This window comes from Pinus tabuliformis, chromosome 3_1 (genome assembly GCF_031772625.1).
Source record: "Pinus tabuliformis cultivar Carrire ecotype Pingquan chromosome 3_1, CPIR1, whole genome shotgun sequence".
Lineage (NCBI taxonomy): Eukaryota > Viridiplantae > Streptophyta > Pinopsida > Pinales > Pinaceae > Pinus > Pinus tabuliformis.
Genome location: NC_142301.1, coordinates 676333666 through 676343856, shown reverse-complemented (window position 1 = coordinate 676343856; position 10191 = coordinate 676333666). Strand labels below are relative to the sequence as shown.

At 34.8% G+C, this 10191-nt stretch overlaps 1 pseudogene; it reads left to right on the top strand.

The window, feature by feature from the left end:
• The first annotated feature begins 7890 nt into the window (after positions 1-7890).
• On the top strand, positions 7891-8487 carry LOC149188913 (putative pectinesterase/pectinesterase inhibitor 51 pseudogene; annotated as a pseudogene).
• The last annotated feature ends 1704 nt before the right edge of the window (positions 8488-10191 follow it).

Sequence of the window (10191 nt, the reverse complement as noted above, 5' to 3'; positions counted from 1 at the left end):
CTGCTCCTTTGATTTTGTTGTTGCTGGTTGACCTCTAAGGAAGTTCGAATTGCTTTGACCTTTACTGAGCTCAAGGACACTTTTACTGTTGTGTTTACCATTGTTGACTTTCTAGTTAGGGTTGTTTAACTGTTGTTGACTAAGAGCAAAATTGTAGATTATGATTGACCATCTATTTGACTAAGGGCAGTGGTATTGGATAATTTATTTCGCAAGTCAACTTTGACTTTGTATCATTGTACTCTTTATTCTCTCTTTGTTTAAAATTTGATATTTTATAATAAGAAGGATTGATCAAGGGTTTTCCCCATCTTGATGTTTTTCCCTAGCTTGAGCCAAATTCTTGTGTTCTCTTGTCTTGGCTTGTCTTCTGCATTTTATTGTTCATGTTTTATCTATGGTTACTGTGAATGTGAATTAATGGATTATGTGATTTCTATCGAAAATTAAAGTGAAATTGATATTTGTCTCATAAAAGGATATTGAATTAATTGTTTCAGGCATAGAACATACCATTGTTATCTAAAATTAACAAGTAGTCCTCTTTGTATGTTAATATATTAATATTGGCATTCACCATTGTTGAAGTTTTTTCCCTTTTCACCTTTTTGAAGATGGAAGTTGTAAAAAATACACAATGATTATTGTACAAGCATCATAAACTTCTTAAGTATATATCTCATTCCATTTTGGATTCAAGGTATCAATACAAGTCTCTGTGCAAACAAATTTGTGTCCATATTTTGCAATGCACTAGTGAGAATTTGTTGTACCTCACCCATATTTGATATTCCTAGGAAGCAAGTTTTGAGAGCTCAAAACCCTAATTTATAAAATACCAATGTAACACTTCCAAACATGCTTGTGAGTCAGCTTCATATCATCTTGTAATACTTATAGTTGTTTCCCATATAGGAGTTCAAAAGCAAGTTATAAGAGTTTAAGATCCCAACTTGCAAAATACCAACGTAAGGCTTCCAAAGATGTGTGTGAATTGATCTTAGACCACCCTAGATCCATCTAACTCTGGATCTATCATGCGTTGAGAGGGATCAAATCCCTTGAGGTGCAAACCTTCTTTTTGGAGTGTATAATTTGAGGAAAGGTTTGCACCTCGAGGGATTCGATCCCTCTCAGCACATGATAGATCCAGATTTAGATGGATCTAGGTTGGTTCCAGCTGAGGGCAGCAATGTCATATTTTTAGATTATCATTATTATGTATATGTTTGAGATAAACTTCATACTTTGAAATTTACATTATGTTTTCTTTGCCTGACATGACCATATAATTTTGTTCTTTAATTTAGTCTATATTGCTTGTCTTGTTTTTTTTCTTTAATTTAGTCTTGTTGCTTGCCTTGAATGGTTTGTACATGTGCGTTTGGATGTTTTGAGTGGTTTGTGTGTTTATGTGTTTTTATTTGGATGGTAATGTTTGTGAATTTTATAGTTTTTGTGTTATATTTATATATGTGTATATAATTGTCTATTAGTAAATTGTTGGTGATGAACAAGGAAGACAATTTTTCAATAGCTTGCATGAGGATTGATAATGCATATCTATTTCATTTAATTTTATGTATCATAGTTTTTGACAACTAATTAATTCTTAATAGTGTCCCTCCAAGTATTACTAAATATATCTTGAAGAGTAGTTTTAATTTTAAATTTGTTGAGTTACCTCAATCTGTTGAGATGATAGATATTGTTAATAACTTTAATTATGAAAAATGATGAAATAAAATTTTTGAATGCAAAGTGACAATGTAATAGTGTTGAATGGAAAAAAATGTGAATAATAAGAATGTAGTCAATTAAAAATAGTCTTCATTGTGATCAATATCAAACTATTTTCTTCTACTATTCTTATTGTCACCCTTGCTACTTTTCCCTTATTTTCATATCTATTATATGAAAAATGCAGTTGAAATCGTAAACCATTCAAATATTTAACTCAAGTTATTGTAGCAAACATCTTACCTTTTCTCTCTTGCTTTATAATATTAATAGGTTGAATTACTATAAAACAAAAATGAATGCACATTGTCAATAATTTTTTTGAGCTTACACTAAAATCAATCACATTGTTAATCCAATCACTTTAAGATTAATGTACCATAATAAATCCAGTTACATTAAATTAGAAATTAACATCTACAATGAAATTAATGCATCTAATGCAAGCAATCAAATATGATTAGAAAAAGGCATCTAGACCGAAACCAATGCATCTAATGCAAGCAATCAAATAGGATTAGAAATCAACATCTACACATAAATCAATGCATCTAGTGCAAGCAATCAAATATAATAAAAAATCAACATCTACACTGAAATCAATACATCTAGTGCAAGTAATCAAATATAATTAGAAATCAACATTTACACTGAAATCAATGCATCTAGTGCAAGAAATAAAATAGAATTAGAAAATATCTACACTAAAATCAATGCATCTAGTGCAAGCAATCAAATAGGATTAGAAATCAACATTTACACTGAAATCAATGCATCTAGTGCAAGAAATCAAATATCATTAGAAATCAACATCTACATTGAAATCAATGCATCTAGTGCAAGCAATCAAATAGGATTATAAATCACCATCTACAATGAAATCAATGCATCTAGTGCAAGCAATCAAATAGGATTATAAATAATCATCTACACTGAAATCAATGCATCTAGTGCAAGCAATCAAATAGGATTAGAAATTAATATCTACATTGAAATTAATGCATCTAGTGCAAGAAATCAAATATCATTAGAAATCAACATCTACACTGAAATCAATGCATCTAGTGCAAGCAATCAAATAGGATTAGAAATCACCATGTATGCTAAAATCAATGCATCTAGTGCAAGGAATAGTATTCCCTCTCTTCCCCCTCTATTTATATCTATATATTTCTCCACCTCTCCTTTGTCTCTCTATCTCACCCCCAAACATACACACACACTCTCCATCTCTCCCTTGTCGCTCCCTCTCTCTCTCTCCACTTCTCTCTCTCTCTTTATGTCTCTCTTCTTCCCTCCCTCTCTCCCCTTCCAACTCCATCTATTTGTCCCTCCCTCTCTCCTCCTATCTCTTGTCCTTCCTCTTTGTCTCTTTCTCTCCCCCTGTCACTCTCTCTCTCTCTCTTTTCCCTCCAACCCTATCACTCTCTCCTCCTCTCTCTTTTCATTCCTCCTCTCCCCTCTAATTTAGCTTATCTCCTTCAGTGCAAACACTCAAATAGGATTAGAAATCACCATCTACATTGAAATCAATGCATCTAGTGCGAGAAATCTTCTTCCCTCTCTCCTCTTTCCATCTATATCTATATCTCCCTCCATCTCTCATTTTTTGTCTCTCTATCTCAGCCCCCCTAAACACACATGATTTATCTCTCCATATTTATCTATATATCCCTCTTTCTATCTCTCTCTTCTTCCGTCTCTTCACCTTCCATCTATCTCCCTCTGTCTCTCTTTTGTCTTTCTATATCAGCCCCAAAACATACACACTCTTTCTTAATATCTATCTATCTCTCTCTCCCTCTTCCTCTTCCCCTTCTCTCCCTCTCTCCCCCTTCTATCTCGCTTCCCCCCTACTCTCCTCTCCCCCTCTCCCCTATCACCCCCTCTCATTCTCTCCACCTTTCTCTCTATGTGTCTTTCTTCTTACCTTTCTCTCTCCTTCTCCCTCTCATGTCCTCACTCTCTTCCATCTTCTCTCCCCTTTTATCTCCCACCTCCCTCTATCTCTTCCCCTCAACTCTCTCTCTCTCTCTCTCTCTCTCCAACTCTGTCACTATCTCCCTCCTTGTCGCCTTCCCTCTCCCCCCCTCCTTCTCTTCTTCTTTGTCTCTCTATCTCACCCCCAAGCATACACACTCTCTTTCCATCTCTTCCTTGTCACTCCTTCTCTCTCTCTCCATTTTTCTCTCTCTATGTCTTTCTTGTCCCCTCCCTTTCTCTCCTTCCAATTCCATCTCTCTATCCTTCCCTCTCTTCTCATTTCTCTCACTCCCTCTATCTCTCCACCTCTATCACTCTATGCCTTTGTTCTTCCCTCCCATATATATCTAGAGTTAATATATATCATGGTATATATATATATAATATTATATTAAATTTAATATTGTATTAACTAAAAGTTATCAAGTTGAATAATACTAATATTAATATTAAATTTAATAATAATAATAACATTAAATTTATTACTAATATTGATATGAATATTAATCTTTCAATATTAATATTAGATTTAATGATGTTTTCTGCATAGCATGATAACAAAATTTATAACAAAACTACATCAAATGAATATTTTTGAATATTACAACTTCGACATGGAAATGTTTATGCGTATAGAGATTTTAATATATCCATAGGATACATTTTTCCTTTTAAACATCCATTTTACAAATAATTAATTAAAAGAAATACCAAAAGATTTTAGACCAAGATTTTGGATTCTTTGTGTTGAATTAACCATTTTACTTTTATTTGATTTAAGAAATGGTAGTGGCTTTAGTAAAGAGTAAAGATGTTTAAAATTTTACCTAATTTGGAATTTTAATGTGGTAAAAAAATTGTTCAAGGTAAATTTATGATGGACACTCAAATTCAACCTATATGATAAAAGAACTATCAAACACATGAGATAGTTGTATCGTAATTTTTTTTATCTAAACACATGAGATAATTGTGTTGTAGTTTTTTTTTTTTTATCTATATGGTTATTTTCATTTTTGTTTCAGGGCAACATTAAATTTTTCTATTTTAATTATTATTATTTGTTGGATAGACGAACAAACACATTATTTAAATTTCTAATTTTTAAGTTTTATATTGGGTGACATTAGCTAAAATTTAACTTTGAGCATGGACATACTTACACATCAAGATCATGTTGGGCTATAAAATACACCTCTTGACGTAATGACATTTTTTAACTTTGGACTAATAGTACAATGCTCTACAAAAATGTACAAAAATGTACCTATAAATATATCGGTATGTATATTCTTCCTCAACCTCTAAGATTATAGCTCACTATACGTTCATCTTTGTCATTGTACATTCCATGCATTACATTTGCATGTAGTCATGATGAAGGCGGTGATTTGTCCATCTCATATATATCTGATATGTTATAATTGGTATAAGAAGAGGTCTCGTGGTAGTTTAAACATATTAGTAAATTTAAACGATAATTTTAAATAAAAATGTAATCAAAATTTTAAACAATATTTTTTCTTATATTAGTGAATTTTCAAAGTTAAGCATTATATATTGGATAGGTCAAAGGTGTATTAATAGTAGTCAAAGGGTGAATGGATTACTATAGTCCCGCTTTGACATAGACGTGACATTATTGAAATATGAATAAATGGAAATGATATTCAGTAAAATTTGAAAATGGAGATAAAATATGACAAAATTTGTGTTTGATCATGGTGTGGTTCCTGGCAGATTTGAGATGCCTTGAATTGAAATTGGAAAATCTGCTCTTCCAACATGTTTTGATCATTACACATGGTTCTTGCGGACCACATCCCTCTGTGATTTTTCGGGTCAACCTTAGTCCATATTCTCTCCTCTCTCACCTTTTGTCACTAATTCACCCCAAGAGACATTAAAAGAGCTGTTAGGATCTTGAGCACCAGCAAAGAAGTAGATGAGTAAGGTCTGCAAGTTGAATTTGCATTGGCTTTCCCTCTTCATGGTCTCAAAATATCATCCACCCCATCTTCCAATTGAAGGATATTTCTGATAGAAATAATTACAGGAATATTATGATTGGGCGTGCCTTTGTCGAACTCTATGTTATGGGCGTGAACGTGTGGCTTTCTCAACATATAGAGAGGAACAAATTCAAAGCTATGGGGCAACCAAGTCTTAGAAGAGATTATGAAACTAGTGACCACATTTTTAGCCTGTGTGCTATTATCAAGGAAGCTGACGTCCCTCATCTAAAGTCCTGTTGCTTTGTGGATTTTCAGAAGGCTTTTGGACTCTGTTCCAAGGGAATTATCGTTCTGTAGACTACGTGAAATTGGCATCTTTGAGTGTCTCATAGTTGCTTTCATGAAATTCCATGGGATATACATTAATGGGTTAGAGCATAACCAAGCGAGTGCTTCCACAAGGGAGATGTTTACGTTTTACACCATGTTTTGTTTACCTTATTCTTATTTGCAGAGGATCTGATCCTTTTAGCCTCCTCCCCTAGGGACATTCAGAGATAGCTTGATGCCCCTGCCAATGTGATGGTCATAGAATGATGGTGGTGAACCTTAGTGAAACTGAGGTTGTGATTTAAATATCCAAGAGCACCCTAACAAACTTCCACTTCTTCTTCAAAGGAAGCGAGGTGGAGATTACCATTGCTTATACATCTATGGGATCTGATCCATAGCCCTTAGGTTTAGCTTAAGGCATGTCTTTCAACCCAAACTTAGAAAGGGTTATAGGTCTCTCTCCATGCTTGACCGACAATACTTCCATATGCATTTTCAGGACATCTCTTCTAAGATGCATTTTTTGACACAATTAACAGACCTATAGTACTATATGGTGTTGAAATCTTGGGGCCTACCTCGTTACCACTTGACTGCGCGCAGGCTGAGACAGTCCAATTCCTCATGCTACAGTGTGTGATTTAGCATAAACAAACAGTTCCATAACCCATTGTACAAACAGTTTGGCATTCATCCCTTTTTCCTTGAGAGCATTTTTGGACTTGTCTTCTTTCTTCATGGAAAACTCCTATCTGGCCCTTTGCCTTTTTTAGATTGCCTCCACAGGCCCCTTTGTCTAGCGAATGTGATGTTTTTTTAAAGGCGTCTTCAGTTCTTCAAAGAGTGCCTCCCTCCTTTTAGCTATTCTCTAGATGCCCTAGTGACATCCTAGCCCCTGAATGGAGATAAACATGGATATCAAAGAGGACGTCTATCTACAGTAAATTCAGGTCACTTGGATTGAATCCCACAATGGTTTCACAATAAAATGACCTTCTACTATGATCACTTATTGTACAAGTATGATCTAGGAAGCAATTCTCTTTGATACATTTGCAGATTTTTATGGGTCTTCTTGCAGAACCCAAAGGGCTTTAAACGCTTGTTCAATTCTGTGGCCAAGGAATCCACCACCATTGCTTCCAATTCCTTCTGCATGGACATAAAGTGTGCCCTTTCTGCCATGTTGCTAAGAACTACTGGATAAAAATGCCAAACCACAACACTGAGGGCCTGCATGCTGGTTAAACTTAAAAGCCTGAGGAAAGGTAGAGATTTGGCTGACAATACTTCTTTGGAGACAATCAATTGTGAAAATGACCATCCAATTAATGAGAGAGAAATTTTCTACTTGAGTTCAACCCAGATTAATTCCCTTGCAAAGGAATGCTGATCTAGAAAGCATCAACAAAATACAAATGAGAGGAGAAGGAAACAATCAAAATCCAGCAGTGCTTGGAATGCAATCCGTCATTTGCAAGGGAAGCAATAATGCTTTTCTTCAGATTGTAGGTTGCTGAAAAGAAGAGAGCAATAACATTTATTTTTGCAGATTCTGCACTTCTTTCATCCTATTAAAGCAGCAAAAAAATTAATTATCGTTTTACATTTTAAGAATAAGATATTTGGAACCCTTTCATATGATAGGTGTAATGTCTTTCAACATGCATTGGGGTTTGTAAGTTTGAGAAATTTCAATGGGCATATGCTAAAATCGGATCCTCTGTTTATTCTGATAACTAGATAAATATGTGTATGTTATTTCTAAACAAAGACGGAATTTAATACTTACAATTACCATCGTTCTTTGGTTTTGAACTCTTATCAAAGGAAAATTCAATCAATCCATATTCCTCGATCCCACTAAATCTTGTTTTAGATGTTGAGGATTGCTAATTTATTTGTTTTCACAATTTCAGCTGTAAATGCTGATGGCTTCTTAGCACGGGATATAACATTCGAAAATGCAGCAGGGCCAGGTAGTCAACAAGCGGTAGCCCTAAGAGTAGATAGTGATCACTCTGCCTTCTACAACTGTGCCTTTCTTGGCCACCAGGATACATTGTACACTCATATTCTTCGTCAGTTCTATAGAAACTGCAGAATAGAAGGCACTGTTGACTTCATATTTGGAGACTCGGCAGCCATCTTTGAAAACTGTCTCATTCTGCTGCGTCCTCGTCAAATAAACTCGGACAAAGGATCATCAGATCCTGTCACTGCACAGGGTCGAACAGATCCAACCGAGCCCACAGGATTTGTTTTCCATAACTGCACTATCAATGGAACTGAAGAATATATGAGGGCTTACTATGCCAACCCAAAAATTTACAAAGGCTATTTGGGTCGGCCATGGAAGATGTACTCCAGAGCAATCTGCATAAATTCATATTTGGGAGAGGCCATTAGCCCTGAGGGATGGATGTCGTGGATAGAGGACTTTGCTCTTAACACGCTTTACTATGGGGAATACTAGAATTATGGGCCGGGGGCTAAGGTTTCTGGAAGAACGCCATGGTCTAATCAGATACCTGAGAGAAATGTAGGAATGTATACTGTTGGAAACTTTATACAGGGAGACGAATGGCTGCCAGATACAATCAATTAATCCAAAAACAAAGGTTGGTTACTATGCAATCTTCTAATGCGTGATTTTCTTCTACATTGTTGTTGTTCCCTGATGATGGTGAAGAATTCAACGGGAAGCAATGGGACTAAAAATTCTCAGACAGTTGCAACCCAAAAATCCATGAGCCACATTGTTTTCTTCTATCACTGTTTCATCTATCTTTGGAGTATTGCAATTTCAATCTGCTATGAAGGAGCCACTTGCTTTTCATTGGAGGAAAATGTTATTTGTACTTGTCTGCAATTTTTACTGCACTATTTTGATCGACATTGATGACCAAAATGGCAGAATAATTTTGTACCTGGTGTAGAGGAAAGTTGTTTTGTTACCGGGAAAGTTTCAACGCAGCACTGTTTTGTGATTGGGTGAATCCTCCCGCAGTTATGTTTGAAGCATGGGATAAAACTTTTGGAAAAATGTTATGAACTCTAAAGGTTTGGGTGTCTGTATTTGTTGTTGTTTTTTTTTTAAATCACGAAAATTGGTTGAATGAAAATTACAGGGATTTATTGAACCACCAAACATAATATTGACTCTCAAGTTTTAAGTAGATATCATTCAAGTTCTCAATATGTTCTTAATATTAAAAAAAACATGCAACTTCTTATACAGGCTGAGTGTAAGTGCAGAGCGATTTGGTGAACAAAAGCAAAAACCAGTCTATCGGTCAGCTTTCTGGTAATAGAGGACTCTACGACAACATTACAGCATACTTTTTAAACTAACCAAAAGACTTTTAAAAGGCTTGAAATAAAAACCGGACCTAGAAAGTTATAAAAGTCTGACCTTCCTGGTATAAGATACAAACTATTATTAACACCAGAAATAAAAAGACAACCACAATGAAGAATAATTTAAACATCGTTGGAACTAATAGATTCTAGAACAATATAAGTTTGGATAATACTTTGATCATTTGAAGAATAAGGTACTTAAATTTTAACAGCATGTTATTCTCGACAACGTCATGGCTTATTCTGTGTGACAATTTGCATACACTCTCTTTGATTTTTCCAAGGAGTGATGTTATTCAAAATATATCTCCCTGTGGGTGTCCTTATGCTGCACACAAGCAATGATGCATTCACTTTTCTCAACTTTATGTATGTTTATCATTTCCATCCATATGATTGTCTTCCCATGATTTCTAAGATGTAATTGAGTTTATATCCATCCAATTGTATTATAGGCTCCTAAACCAATGGTAAGATCAGTTATTTTAGATTTGCTGACAGGACTAGATAGACACGTGGGATAAATCTTATATTTATAGTATACTCCTCTTTAACGTTATGAGTTGGTACACATGTTTTAACACTTTCTCAGCGCTCAATAAAAATCAGAACATTGTGGAATTCTTTTAGGATCAGAAGCAATGCTAGGGTTGGAAAAAGCATGTAGCACTTATAATGTATCAAACTTAAAATAAGCCAGAAGTCTCCATTTTATCTGGGATTCCTTTTTGTTCATCCCTTGTCTGACACTAAGGTATATAATGTTCTGAAAAGTCTCATTGTGATATCCGCTCATACATGCTAGACAGTAAGGCAC